The sequence below is a fragment of the Ambystoma mexicanum genome, chromosome 7p (assembly GCF_040938575.1).
Source record: "Ambystoma mexicanum isolate Mex_15411 chromosome 7p, UKY_AmexF1_1, whole genome shotgun sequence".
In the NCBI taxonomy this organism is placed as follows: Eukaryota; Metazoa; Chordata; class Amphibia; order Caudata; family Ambystomatidae; genus Ambystoma; species Ambystoma mexicanum.
In genome coordinates, this window is record NC_090939.1 from 211606847 (window position 1) to 211622967 (window position 16121).

Below are 16121 nucleotides of genomic sequence, written 5' to 3' on the forward strand. Positions count from 1 at the left end.
TCTACCCATATCCATTGTACAGAGTGAAACCATGTTACTCAGTATTTGGTTGATCAGATGCTGTCTCACATCACGTCCCTCTTGGCCATCGCCCCTTGCATGACCTGCATCCCCGTCACCTCTGTCCTCATCACCATCATCATCCTCATCAGGTGGTTGCATTTGAACGTCAGGGGGCAGTGGCACATTCCGTCTGATACACATATTGTGCAGCATGACACATGCCATGGTGATCTTGGCCACCTTCTCTTGGCTGTACAGGAGAGCGCCACCCGACCTGCTTATGCACCTAAACCGTGTCTTCAAAAGGCCAAATGTCTGCTCAATCACGACACGGGTACGGGTATGTGCACGATTGTAGTCCTCTTTGTGCCAGTTCTGTGGGTTCCATACAGGGGTAAGGAGCCACCTCTTCAGGGGATAGCCGGCATCGCCTGTATGGGGGGAAGAATGGGGACCTGTTACTGTTCAACTCTGGAGTGGCATATACATGTCACACAAATCAACTATGCATACTGATTGTGATCCACGACTACCAGGATGCATGCAGACAATCTGTGTGACTGCAATGTGCAAAGGTGTACTTGACCCTGCACGTGGACATGCCCGAATCATGCATCCAACAGCAACTGACATGTCCTGGGTGAGGCCAGGTCCTAGGTGTCCCTGAGCCCAGGCATATTTGGTACCACACTGCTAGTGTACTGCCATTCCGACATTGATGTTGCCATGCTGTGTAGCATCAATTCACTGGTGCTATAGGTGTTTGGTTCAATGCTATGGCTAGGGGTGATCCCTTTGCATGCATTCAAGGGCACATTTCTGTATTGATGTTGTGCTGTGCTGATACTGTATTACCATCGTGATGCCATGTTGCTGAATCGTGTATTATGTGGTGTGGCATAATGTGCAATGTGGATGGATGTGTAATATTCGTAGACCTGGATTGTTCTCTATGTTGTGTAGCTTAAAATTGCATGCTGGTTCTTCTCAAGTACATTGCAGCCTTCTCTGATGGACATTGGCATACATCTGTATGTCCATTTGTCCTACGGACGACAGGCTACACCCAGTTGGAGTATGTATCTCTCCGCCCCCAATCACACCCAGTCGGAGTATGTATCTCTCCCCCACGCCCCTATCACACCCAGTTGGAATATGTATTCCCCCCCCCAAACACACCCAGTTGGAGTATGTATCTCTCCCCCCAATCACACCCAGTTGGAGTATGTATCCCCCCCAATCACACCCAGTTGGAGTATGTATCTTTCCCCCCCAATCACACTGCCATGTGCTTGCCCTGCTACTCACCAAGTAGCCACGAACGTAGTCCGGCTTGTCGCTCCATGTAGCGTGGTATGGTTGAGTTCCGCAGGACCATGGAATCATGGGTTGATCTGGGGAAATCGGGCACAACAAAGAGTGATTATCTTGTTAGCGTCACATACCATTTGGACATTGATGGAGTGGAATTGCTTCCTGTTTCGGTAGACTACTTCATTGTGATGTGGGACCACCAATTCCACATGGGTACAGTCGATGGCCCCAATGCAACTTGGGATGCCTGCCAGTGAATAGAAGCCAACTTTGGTGTTTGCGATCTCCTGGGCAGTCCGTGGCATGAATATGTGTTCAGGTGCATGCTTCAGGAGGGCATCGAGTACCTGGTTCAGCGTGCGTGAGAATACTGGTTGTGAGATGCCATGCATCTGCCCCACTGTATGCTGGTAGGTGCCTGTGGCCAGGAAGTGGAGCACAGTCACCACCTTCAGTAGAGGGGGGATGGCAGTTCGGATTTCTATGAGTCTGACAATGTCGTCATGTATCATGTCCACAATGCTGGTGATGGCATCCCGGTCCAGACGGTACAGGTTGTGTTTCTGCTCAGGGGTTAGGTAAAATGGACTGACTCTGATCCTGGGGATTGGTGGCTACCTCTGTGGTATGACTAGGTGCCCTGGTGGTGCTTGCTGCACCTGTCTTGCCCTCCTCCTCCTCCTGCGTCTCCTCTGTGCTGCCTGTTGTTGTTGGTGCTGCACTGCAACCATATATATAGCACAAAACTATAAATAAACAATTAGAATATGCCAAGAAGTATCTAACTGCCCCAAAAATCTGAAACAAGCCAACAGATAGAAGATTAGGAAGAAACAGGAAATAACCACTGAAAACAATGAACAAAATATATTGTACCACAACAGAAAAAGGTTATTTTTTTTAAATCCAGCATGGACTTTTTTCCCACAGCCCCAATGATTTAATAAACAAACACAGAAACTGAACAAATTGCACAGTACACTGGTTTGAACTATAGTACTTCTAAAGTACTAAATATGAGGGTAAAAAAATGCAGAAATGTCTATTATGCAATGCAATAACTCATTATGAACTACCTACAATAACATATGATCTTTTCTTTTATTACAGAGATTGAAAAGAATGTCTGCTCCAATTACCCATTTCATGATAAAACTGCATACAACCACAAAAAGTCAAACAGTAAGTATATAATAAAATGACTCACAAACACTGCTGCATAACACACCATTCAAGCAAACATCTAACCAGAGACCATAATCCAAAATGTTTACTTCCATGGGTATCTTATGCTGCAGTGCTTGTTACCAAACTATACAATCTTAACTGCATGACCTAGCCAAAACTTTACATACAGAATCTACAAATGAAACAGTACGCAAACTTTTGAAAACATATATCCCCTATAAGCAGCCCACATACCACAGTCAAAATGTTTGGTATCATGTGTGTGTTATGCTGCAGTGGTTGTGGCCAGGGCCTAGAGTCTTGAGTGCAAGACTCTAGGCCCTGGCCACAACCACTGCAGCAATATTGACCTCATAATAGGGGCAGTTACAATTTTGACTCTAGCCTCATTAGGGAGGAAGGGAAGAACCTTCTTCAAAACTTTCAATTTGGCAAAACCAGTTTGGCATACTGAGGAGATCTGCACCTCTCTGGAGCCAGAGGCCATGATCTTTATGCCTAGGCTCTTGACTACAGCAGAAGGTTTTGGGCAGGGACCAGGGCAAGCTGGCCAATACTCTGAGGTCCAGTGAGGGCCAGCAGAGGTCTGCCCAATCACGAGTACCTCAGTCTTCTCTCTGTTTACCTTAAGCCAGTTGTTAGCCATCCACGTCCCCATTGCTGAGAGACAATCTCTCGGCAGTTAGGGAGGGTGTTCTTTAGCAGCATTTAAATGGAAGAGAATCTGGGTATCATCGGCGTATGTGAAAAAAAGCACCCAAAAGCTTGAAATGAGCTTGGCCCGAGCGACCATATATAGATTAAAAAGCAGTGGAGAAAGAGCAGCGCCCTGTGGAACACCACAGTCAATCACCATAGAAGAAGAAGTGAACAGAGCAAGGGACACTGACTGCGTGCGATCAGTTAGGAAAGAGGAGAACCATTTCAAAGGGATCCCTGAGACTCCACGGTCAGAGAGACATTTCAAGAGTCTCTGCTGGTCGACAGTGTCAAAGGCTGCAGAGAGATCGAGCAAAATAATAATGCTTGTCTCTCCGCGGTCCTATTACATTGTGATGTCATCATGCAGAGCAACCATCAACGACTCAGTACACATCCCTGGGCAAAAGCCAGCCTGCAGAGGTCAACATATCATATTTGTCAATGGACACCCTTTACCTAGGAAATGTTTTCCACAATGAAGGAGGGTGAGTGGTTTTCTACTCTACAACCTACCACCAGGTGGATTTACACCACACATTAAAGGCTGTTACTGCTTTTATATCACCCATGGAAGCATATCAGTTCAAATGATTACCCTTTGGTTTGGCATCAGCATCGACTGTCTTTCAGAAAGCTATGGAGGATCTTTTGAGGGACATTCCAGGCACTAGATGCTTTCATAATGATATTGTGGTAGGTGGCAAAACAGAATTGGAGCATGATATGAGGGTGAAAGAGGTTCTCAGAAGACTTGAGGTGGCAGGAATGACTTTGAGGAAAGACAAATGTCAGTTTAAGGTACAGCAGGTGTCCTTCTTGGGCCACAATCTCTCTGGAAGAGGATTAGAAACTCACCCAGAAATGGGCAAAGCCATTTTGGAGATGAGTGCATCAAAGAAAAAGGAGGAACTAAAATTGTTCCTAGGATTGATTGAATTCTATGCCAAGTTTGTTGAGAATTCTTCAGCTAAGTGTGCCATGCAGAGGGTTTTGTTGAAAATAATAGTGTAGTTTATATTAGGGAGAGAAAGAGGAGAGTGTTTTTAAGAAAGTGAAGGAGGAGGTGGCGAAGTCGCCCACATTACATAGGTTTGATCCATTGGTGGAGACTATCATTACAGTTCATGCTTGTGCACACGGTCTAGGTGTGGTGCTGAGTCAGAACAGGAAAGGTGTAGAAGTACTGGTTGCATTTGCGTCACAGGCTCTTACTGCTACTGAGTCTAGATATTCGACTATTGAGTGCGAATGGTTTGCTACTGGGCTTTCAACTATTTCAAGACATACGTGTGGGGTATTCCATATGTTATCAAACGTGATCACAAGCCCTTGGCCCATTTATTCAACACAAGGTGTTAGGGTTTAGCCACACCAAGAGTTGCTAGATGGTTATCTGCTTTTCAGGGTTTCAACTTTGTGGTTAGATTTGTTCTGGGAAGTTGTAATCCTGTTGCTGTTTGCTTATCAAGGTCAGCTAGGATGAGTTCTGTGGAGGTAGAAGTAGAGGGCAATGAGTGGATTGCACAGGTATCCAATAATGTGGACGGTGCAATTTCAAAAACGATTTGGTTGGAGGGCATTGATAGTGATGACGAGTTGAAGGAAGCAATGCCCAGGACTGAGCGTGGATGGTGCCATGGCAAATAGGTCAATTCACCATTCTATAAGATTAGGGACGAGTTGAGTAGTTCAATATGGGTAACGGCTAGAGGAGAGAGATTGGTTCCTGTCACATCACTCAGGAAGGAACTGGTCAGGTGGGCACATAGAGCCCATTTTGGAAAAAGCTTAACTAAACACAGATTGAGTGCAATGTTTTGGTGGCCGGGCATGGATGATATGGTGGATGAAGAGGTGGGTGCTTGCCTTTGCTGTGGAGCGAGCGATACATCTCTTAAGACCCAGAAGATGGAGATTGGGCCTGTGGACATTCCAGAGCTGGCTTGGGAGAAAGTGGCCATAGATTTTATGGGACCCATGAGTATTTTAGGTCAAGAAAATAGATTTGCCATTGTAATGGTTGATTATGCTTCAAGGTGGTTTGAGGTGGAGTTTGTCGAAAGCATTTCTACCAAATGTGTAATTGATTTCATGGAAAGATTATTTGCAAGAGAAGGATACCCCAAGGTCGTAATTTCTGACAATGGGGAGCAATTAGTGTCATGGGAAATGTCGGAATACTTGGAAGGAAATGGCTTTGAACTTCACTGTACAGCCTTGTGCAGTCCCAAGGATAACGGTCTAGTTGAACAAACTGATGGCATTATTAAGGAAACTATTAAATTAGCATTTGCAAATGGCTTGTATTGGAGAAGCATACAAGAGATGATGAGGGTGTTGAGAGACATGTCACATCTATTGGCTGGTGTCACACCATTTGAGAAAATGAGGGGTAGGAAGATGCGCACAGAATTACATCCCCATTGTATGCTTGTGAATGAACAGTGTGCTGATGAGCAAAGATATGTGGAATGGAATGGTATGTGTGTGGGTGTATGGTACGGGTTAAAAAACCATTTAGCGTACAAAAGGTTGTTTCCACTATTTTGAGCCCATTCAAGTGGTGAGAGTGGGGAAGAGACATGTTGTCACAAGTTACGAGAGAAGGTGGAGTAAGGACCTTGTATCCATAATACGCCAATCACAAATGACAGAGAATGTTTATGTGGAAAGGTAAATGATGTATCAAAATAAGTGGAAGATGTTTGGTACAGAGGTGATAAAGGAAATAATATAGGGATGGATGAACAAAAATCTCCTTCAGATTGCGGCATGCCGCCAAACCGGGCTCCTTTACCGGGTTCCCAGAATGGGGAATTACTGGGCCATTCTGAGTTTGAAGGGCCCGGTAATTCCTCCCTCTGGGAACCCGGGCCCGGACCTTTCCCATTCCCATCTGAGCCCCCATAGGGCTCAATGGGAATGGGAGAGGGAGCTAACAACTGGCCGATAACGACCGGCCCGTTGTTAGCTCCCTCTTCCCCTCGCGGGACCCGGTAAAGACACCTGATTTTACCAAGTGTCCTTACCGGGTCCCGTGAGGGGACCTCGTAATTTCGCGGAACGGGTTTAACGGGTCCGCCTCCATTAGCGGAGCCCGTTAACCCATTCTGTGAAGGTCGTAATGAGGCCCGGAGTCTCCCTGTACAGCTCCACTTTCTTCCTTCCTTTGATCGCGAGCTTGGTTCTGCACCTACAGATCCAACAGAGAATTCCCACAGCTGCTCACTGGTGTGCTTCACGTCCCTCTCCTGCTGGACTGCCAGAAGGATTTGATTCTCCCGTGCTGGAGATTGCCTGCATCTGCATCCTCTCACGGCGGCGCTTAACTCCACGACCAGGCTTGCCTTCTCGGGTTGTCATTTGTTGCTCTTAATACTTTGTATCCAGTTCCTTCCATGTGGTTTACAAGAGACCTTTAACTCTGTTGATGATTGGATCTTCCTGCCTCCGCGGGGCCACCTCATACCAGTATACATACAGTCAATGATCTTTATGTATCCTGTGTTCTTCCTCACCCTAGTACTTTTGGTGTTATGTTCTAAGTCACAGTAATTCATAGGTTTGCCTTCAATGTATTGGCCCTGAACATTGGGAAAGGTTAGGTAATGGCGGGAATTGACGACATTCAGTGGGCTGTACCCCAGGTGATCGTCCTTGTCCCCTGAGGAGGAGTCCCTCTGCATGAGGCTCTCCCGCATTAAACCACCTCCAGGGGGACTATTGGTTAGAGGCCACAACTCCCTAGCCTCATGGGAAATGGCTTCACCTTGGGGAGAAGTGATGACACCGTGTGAATCGTCACACCAGTCTTAAGGTTCCAAGTGGACTGTGGGGGAAGTTCAGTGTCACAGTACCTGGTTTCACTTCTTGGTGGACCGATGTATCAGATTTGCTTTCGAACAATGATGCAAACTGATCAGGCTCAGTCTGGCATGTAGGATCATGGAGGCTGCCATAGCAACAGATACATGCACATTATGTTGGGCTGGTGGGAGCCATTAGTCTGAGAGAAGGTCAGCATCCTTGCACTCTTGTCACAGGCAGAGAAGACACCTTGATTACCTCACCAACCCATCTCCCATATTCAGGGACATCCAGGGTCAGACAGAGACAAGAAATTGGGCCGGACACCCAAAAAAAGTGGCCAACCCCTCGCCTCAAAAAGTGGCCCACCCCATGCCTCATGACCTTTGACCTCTGATGACATCAGCAGAAGTGATGTCATTTGACCCTACCCCAAAGTGACATCCTGGGAAGCAATGAAACACAACCTTTCACCCCTTCACAAAACATGAAGTGGCATCAAATAGCATTGTTCCTAAGTACACTACGAGAAATATGGTTATAATTTCACTAATGTGATACACATTTCATACAAGAATGGATCCCCATATGTATCATTAATATATGTTTGTATAGATCCATATTGTCAAATTATTGTGAATGCAAGCAGATGTCCAAGGCCAAATGAAAATATGTTTTTGTATAGAACTTACGCTTAAGCTCTTTTTTTATAAAACAAATATGCATAACAATATCACCCAACCTGTGTTGGTACTCATTTATCGACTTAAGAAGGATGAAAGGCTGAAATGGCCTTGCTAGGATTCAAACCTGCAGATCACACACACACAACACAGCAGCGAGCGTTCAAGCCACTGAGCCATCATATCGGCTGTAGTAAAATTAGCAATTATTCTGTAGTCGATACCATTAAATTGGTAACTGAGATTTAACAGCAGACCAGTTAAGTTAATCTGCAGGTCTGGTGCAAAGTTGGCCGCATGTCAAGGCTGCATGCATCTAATTTCAGGCTTCAAAGGTTGGCAAAATATGGAAAGCAGCACACTCACAGGACATCCCATTCTATGAGCATTTGTTACCTCATACATGCAAACAAACATCCTGAACAGCATGCCAGGGAAATGGGAAAGATAGACACATTACAACAAAGCATTCATTGCGGCACAATGAAGTCAATGGCCAGTTGATGTGCTATGGTCAAATATTTCTACACTGTACAGAAGCTTTTAGGCACAAGGATTTTGTCAAGTGACCGAGGACACCAAGAAGGAATGTCTTGTGATGATCGTAACAGAGACCACAGCAGTAAAAAAAACATGCTATTACTACAACTTGTGAAAGGCAAAATACATAGTCCGAAATGGATGCTTATTCTACTCTAAAATTGGTCATTTATCACCAATATCACTAATACATATTTATCACTACTACAACAGTATAGCCACTGAGTGGTGGCACGGTGGCAGCCACTGGCCTCTCAACTTTGCATGCTGCAGCAGCATGTGAATGATGCATGAATCATAATTTATGATACACACATCATGTATGCAAGTCAATCATCAAAGCAAGTTAACATTTGTCGCCTTGCTTTGATGAATTATGCCATTGCAGGTTTTTTCTAAAAAAAAAAAAAAGGTGAGATGAAACCGGCCCCTACTCCATAGGGATGATTTCGGCCCAGCCATGACCCTGGGGATATCAGGAAAATGGTTGGGGTAGAGGGAGTGCAGGGATACTCCAATCTTCTCTCATGCACTGACCCTGAATAGGAGAAAGTCTGATGAGAGGAGTGGAGCATCCTCTCTGTCCTTTGTGTAAAGGTGACATGTAGTAGGGTTTCACAGAGCTTGAAAGTCCAAAACGGAGGCAGGGGGATATGGTTAAGGGAGAGTAGAGAACAGTAGAGGCTGGTGACATTTTTTTTTGACAAATATTTTTATTAAATATCAACCTATCTAATTGAAACAGCCTGTTACAAAGGCTGGGCACATGAGACAACGAATTGTGAAAGTCATATTGTGTTTAGAGAATTCACATGAATGGTTCGGCTAGTTCTCTGAAGCGTGCGGCTTGCGACAGTCTAGCTTGGCGCTTGTAGTCATTGGGCCTCATTACAACTCAGGCGGTAAGGGGTTTACGGCGCCGTAAACAGCGCCAACCCTTACCGCCTGAGTACGAGGTCCCTTAGCGCCATGGCGGATTTAACACCTGCTTTTAGCAGGTGTTAAAATCCATGGCGCTAAGGGACCATGGAGTTAATTACGCCACTGTAAATTTTGCCCTATGGGGCAAAAATGGGAATGGGGAAGGGTAAATGGGGATTGGGGACTTACCGCCCCGCCAAACTCGGAATGGGGCGGTAAGTCCGCCAACCACCATGGCGTAAACATAGTTTACGCCATGGTAGTAAAGTCACGGCCCAGGCTGTAACTTACCGCCTAGGTCGTAATGAGGCCTATTATATTCCAGAGAGCATAATTTGGTTAGTATTGTTTGCCACATAGGTTTTGGTGGGTGGATTAACTGTTTTCCAGTGAAGGACCAGGCTTTTACAAGCGGCAAAGGCCATTATGTGTATTATCCTGCCCTGCATGGGGTCAGAGTGCCAATCCTTCCTCTGTCCACCAAATAGCAACAGGCCTGGAGCCATATCAATCTCTGTCCCGTCTATGAGTTTGATCTGTCTATACACCTTTCCACGGATTGTCCTTATCCGCAGGTAGGACCACAGGATGTTTTCCAGCATTCCAAGACCCTCACATAGTCGCCACTAGTCTGGGGAGTGCAAAAGACCCATCCAAAATAATTTACTCTGTGTATAATATATCCTTTGTATCAGTTTATACTGAATGTCAGAGTTGCGAATATCCGAACAGAGTCCCCAGATCGCTGGACCACTGATATTCGAGAATACGGTTGCATGCTAGATTATTGGGGGTATCTATTGTGTACAAATTATGCAAATGTGGGTATGCTGTTGTGTTTTTCTCCATTTTACTGTTGGTGGGGCTGTAAGGGATCGCTCTGTAGTATGTTTGCTGGTCACTGATAGTAGAGTCATATATTGGAGCCAGTCTGGTTCACCCAGCCCAAGCACTCGCCTCCCGCCCGGTTAGCTAAGCAGGGATTGGTCTTCGTAGAGGTCCATCACCCTGATATGTTGCCACATTACATCTTGATTTGGGTGTAGCTTGTGGTTTAGCCCATATGACAGCAGCGCCCTGACACTACTCCCGCCTGGGGTCATCTCAAGTGGTGAGCCCTGCATCGCCAGGAGTCTATGCCATCGCACAAGCCTTGGCGCCATTACTGCATGCTTTTTAATTTTGATGGGTAGTTTGTTCAGGGGGATACCCAGGGCCACGGCCGGCAAAAGCAGAGTCAATAGGGACAATTTCATAGCTTTCCAGCTGGCCAGGTCTGCTTCATTAAGCTAGCGTTTGGCCCAGCATACTTGCGAGGCCTGGTAATATGTTCTCCATATCGTTAAAACTAGGCCACCGTCTGCTTCAGATGCCTGAAGGATTTCAAGTCTAAGTCTCGCTTTTTTTGTCCCTCCATACAAATTTAGATATATAGACGTCTAGTCTCTGAACATCGGACTGGTAGGGGCAAAGGGGAGCATCATTGACAGGTAGGTCAATTTCGGTAAAGTTAATTTTGAATGCATTTATCCTTCCGGAGAGGGATAACGGGAGTGAGTCCCATCTGAATAGATCTTGTTTAATTTTTAGTAGAACCAGAGTGTAATTTAGTTGTAATATTTTACTCAGGGACGGGCAGATTTATACCCCTAGGTATGTGACAAAATGAAGTTGAAGTCTAAAGGGGGCCACCCCAACAGGGTCCCAGGGGATGTCTAGCCTTAGCGGGAGAAAATCAGACTTTGATGCAGTCTCATAAATGAGGTCTTCTAATGACTTATATAAATAAAAGATCATCCGCATATAGATCCACCCTGTGTTCTTCTGTCTCCCGTTGTATTCCCGTCCACCCCAGGTCAGTCCGTAGTTTAGCTGCTAATGGTTCAATAGTGAGGGTGTATAGGAGAGGGGATAAAGGGCATTCCTGTTGTGTACCCGAATGTAGATCAAAGGGGGCAGATGTAATACCATTCATTACTACTGCATCAGTAGGGCCAGTATACAGCAGTTTTATTAATTTGACAAATTCGGGTAGGAAACAAAAGATATTCAGTACTTGAAACATAAAGTCCCAATGGACTTTATCGAAAGCCTTCTCAGCGTCTAATGTTAGGATTCCCTCATCTGGATTCTCCTCCCCCTGCCATGATGTGTAGTAGTCAATGAACATTGTCGGCAGAGTTTCTGGCCAGAATAAAGACGGTTTGGTCCCTGTGGATGTGGTCCGGGAGTAGACCTTCAATGCGTTGGGCCAGGCATTTCAAAAGGATCTTTGCATCAGCATTGATTAAAGAAATGGGGCGATACGATCCACAGTCCCCTGGGCAGCAGCCTTTCTTGTGGAACACCACAATATTGGCTGACAACATGGATCGTCGTAGGCAGCCAGTAGCTCCTGCCTCAGCATATAAGTGTTCAAGGGTGGGCTCTAGTTGATCTGCTAGTGATTTATAAAAACCGTTGGCGAGTCCGTCCGGTCCGGCCACCTTACCCGTAGATAGGGAATTGATCACTCAGAGTATTTCCATATCAGTGAATGGAGTGACAAGGGTTTCTTTATGGGTGTCACCCAACTTTGGGAGTTAAATGGTGGTTAAGAATGTGTGGATACATGGTGGATCTATCAGGGTAGGTTCCGCATATAGTGCGCAATAGAATTGTGCAAATCACTCATTAATATGGTGTCCTCCCTTAAGTAAGTTCCCATCCCTGTCTCTGATGGAATCGTTAATTTGTGCTGCTTGTCGATTGTGCACAGCAAGTGCCATAAGGTGGAAGAGACGATCACCCTCACAATAATAAGTTTGTGACCAACTAGTGAATGATGTCTGGGCTCGGGAGGAGGATAACATCTTTAGGTCTGATCGAAGCCCAACCAGTTTAGCATGTATTTGAATCATGCAAGCATGTATGCTACTTCTCCATGACCAATATCTTAACCCTCAGTTGTGCTAACCGTTCCCCCATGCTCTGATTTGTGGGCCCACCTCGATATATATTGCCCTCTCATATATGCATTATACAGGTTCCAACATTTCAATGCATGATAGTCAGCTTACACTTTGGTTTGCAGAATAAGACATTGGCATTCTCCAGATGTTCAGGGAAATCCGGGTATCCCAAGGCTCTCAAGTTAAGGCGCCACAAAAGTATTTATATGTGGGACCTCCAGAAGGTCTAACCAGAGCAGTACCACTGATTGGTCGGAGAGAGTTGATGCCAGTATTTTTCACTCCCTGATTAGGTGGGTGGCGTTAGATGGAAGTAACCAATAATCTAACCTGGAGTAGCTGCCATGCCTATTGGAGTAGAAGGTGAAATCTCTCTGGTGTTTGTGTGTGATTCACCAAGCATCTCTGAGTTCCTCTAGTAAAGATTGGAGGGTGGCATGTTTCTGAGGAGTCAGTTGAGAGGTTGTGGAAGTGCTTTGGCGGTCCATTGATGGGGCTAGTGGTACGTTAAACTCCCCCCTATCAGCATCATAGTTCCCATATATCGTGCGCATGTCGAGAAGGTATGGGTAAAGAAAGATGGCATGTCAGTCATGGGACCGTATATGTTAAAGAGAGTAATAATTCGCTGTTGCATGTGGCCTTGCAACAAGACGTATCGGCCTCCCCCATCTGTCAGTTCATTAAGAACCCAAAAGGGGACCCGCTTATGTATTAAAATAGATACTCCCCTCTTCCCTTGACATGGGGATTGTACTGCCGTTCCAACCAATCTCTGACATAATTTCTCCGACTCTAGTAAGTTCAGGTGAGTTTCTTGGAGAAACACAATGGGCCTCATTACAACCCTGGTGGACAGCCATGACTGTAATGCAGGCACCGCTGCAGCAGAGTCGTTTTTTTCCGGCACCCTGGAATGAGCAATTAACAGGGTATTACAACCCTGGCGGACCCGGTAATTGCCCATTCCAGGGCTCCAGAATAATTTCAACCACATTCCCATTGAGCCCCAGAGGGCTAATGGGAATGGGGAAGACGCATGCACCAGCACCATTCGTGAATGATGCTGGTGCATGCATCATGCTGTGCTCGTCGGTGCCGCTCTGCCTGCCAGGTCCAACCTGGCAGGCAGGAAGGCACACGCAAGCACAACTCATAGTTTGTCAGTCCGGGAAATATGATACCGGCAAGTTTACCCGTACCGTAGTTCCCAGACTGGCAAACTTGTAATGAGGCCCAATGTCTCCTTGTATATCACGTACATAATTGAGCATTTGTTTTCTCTTTATGGGGTGGTCCAGCCCTTGGAAATTGAGGATGATACATGTAAGGGTGGTCATCTCAATTTATGGGATGGGAACACTCCCCCCATGTGTTAAGTAGCAAGGTCCTTGTCTCTGACCTGTATTCATGGTGGTGTCAGAATCTCATACAGAGGATAAAAGCCCGCCCAAAAAAAAACATTCCAAACCATGAACAAACAGAAGAGCATTGGAAACGTAAAACTGTAGCCCAATAGGGAGAGGTAAAAGCCCATGCGTGTGGTTGATCAGGGGCACCTGGGGCTCTACTTCATTCTCCATGCATACCAATGTCCCCGTACTAGGGGTATTGGTGGTGTCAAGGACTATCTTCATCCTCCAAACTATAATCGAGCAACACAAAAAACATACGTTGGATAAATGAGCTTTGGGTGACAGATGATTGAGGCTGTGAGCAACATCCCGCCTGTAGAAAAAGAGTCAGTGTTCCGTGCCGATGGGGCCCCGAAATAATAGTGTCTATACAGAAACGTGCCAATTTGGTGTCTCATTAGTGGATATTGAGAAGTGAGTCCCCACTTGCTGAGGATGTTTTCGCACAAGTGCATCTTTATGAGGGGTTGTCTTGAAAACATATGTTAGGGCACAAGAACAGGTTCAAGTACAAAGTCTTTCAGTACTCATTTCACAGGTGGTTAGTGCCTGCATCCCTGGGCCGTTGGATGTCTACCCATTTAGTTCCAGTGACCCTGTAGTCGATTTTGGTGTTGTGGTCGGTTTGGAGATGACATGCGCTCAGATCGAGGATTTTCTGTGATCGGAAAATCCGTAGAGACCATTTCCCTTTGCCGTAGGAAGCGCCAAGCCGCCTCTGGTTCTTCAAAGGAGTGCCACTGTTTGTATAGCTGAATGCACCATAAGGTCAGGAACTTCAGGTAGTATCTGTGCTCTGTACCCTTCAGAGCTTTGAAGATTGGACTAAACTCCTTCCTGCACCTTACAACTTTTATGGAAAAGACAATGAATAGTTGGATATCATCCCTGTCGACACGTATCATTGCTGCAGCCCTATATACGTATCATTGTTGCAGCCCTATATGCATTCAGTATGGATAGTTTGTGTTGGAAATTGAGGAGACTCATCGTAATGACCCATGGGCATTCCCCGAAAGCGGGTTTGAGAACAGGGGCCCTATGTACCCGTTCTATGAACAGGTTTTGTGGGTCTTGGATCTGCAGCTTGTCGTGAAAAAACCTGTAGATATAGACTTCCAGATCCGGTCCTTCGCTATTTTTGAGGAGACCCACCAGACAGAGATTATTCCTTCTTGACCTGTTTTTCTGGTCCTCCATTTTTGCACCAAGGCATTGAACCTCTCTAATTAGACCATTTATATCCGTGGTGGTTGTCTCAACATTATCCTCGAGGGAGCTGATGCGTTGTTCATGGTCAGTTGTTCGGTCCGCCTGTTCTCTGAGCCATGTGTGGACATCCTGGAGGTCTTGTTTAATGTCCTGTACATTATTATTTGTTTCCTGTGTTCTCTGCCCAATAGTTTTAATCTCCAGTAGGATCGACTGCAATTGGTTCTTTATCTGGGCCTCCATCGTGGGCTGTCTCCGGGCAGACCAGTGAGCCAGTATCCATGGTGTCATCAGCATAGCAGTCGGGGGCTTTCGGTATCATTCCAGGTGGGAGCTGATATGAGGCAGTCCCGGTGGTTGTAGCTGCATCAGTTAATGTGCATTATCCCTTGTACAAGGGTGCTCATAAGGTATGCAGCTTTGACACCGAACACCTTCATAGAGAGGTGAGGAGGTGTTTGTGGGGTAGCAGGTGAGGTCGTAGGTAAGTTATGCCCTTGCTTGTTCTCCGATTCTGGAGATCCATGTTGTGGGGCTTTGATGGCTCTTCCCAAGGGTCCTCTGCTGTGCATCATATCAGGCAGCGGGGGCCATCATCGAGTAGACGCCCATCCGCCAGTTACATGTGCCGTAGTGTGCTCGCTGGAGTCCTGTGGGATTGTCTCTAGTCTCAGGGACAGCCGTGGTGCACTAGTAATTGGTAGAGGTCCCGGAGGTGGGCAGCAGTGAGGACAGTCCTCAGGAGGGGATGTTGACAGCATAGCCTAAAGCTAGGCTTGGGGTTCACTGCATTGAAGACATAGTGCATAGGTCTGCATTCAGAGTACCCTGGTGTTCTTGGCCCCTCAGATATTGCAGGGCAAGTGAAGGTGGTGGTGTGACAGGCCCACTATAACTTGCAGAATCATATCCCTCAGCTGTTACACAGCAACCTGTGGTGACTCATCTCATTGCAGGGTAGCGATCCACATCTCTCTCCCATCGGTCAGGGGAACAGGGGCCTCCTGTGGTGTTCTGGCATATTAGTTCAACGAAGTGAAGTCCTTGGGTTCAGCTGTGACCAAGGCTCCTCATCAGTACGTGTAGGGTGTCATGGCCACTGTGCTTTGGGTTGCGTGTACTGGGAGTATGATATCTCGGGTCGGCCATCCCTCACTTGCCCGTTTTGGTCAGAGGTGTCCCGCAGGGCGGATTGGCAGCGATAATAGCAATTTGTATCCCTCCGATGAGTCATCCTCCTCCGGGCATCATCAGGCGACAAGGAATCTGGTAGTGCCCCCTGCCTTTGGGAGCCGCAGCAGATCTGCTCCGGGGAGGCTCTGACTCCTGCAGAGCGCCTGTGGAGTTGGCTTGTGAACCGGTAAGTGAGCTGATAGCACTCTGGA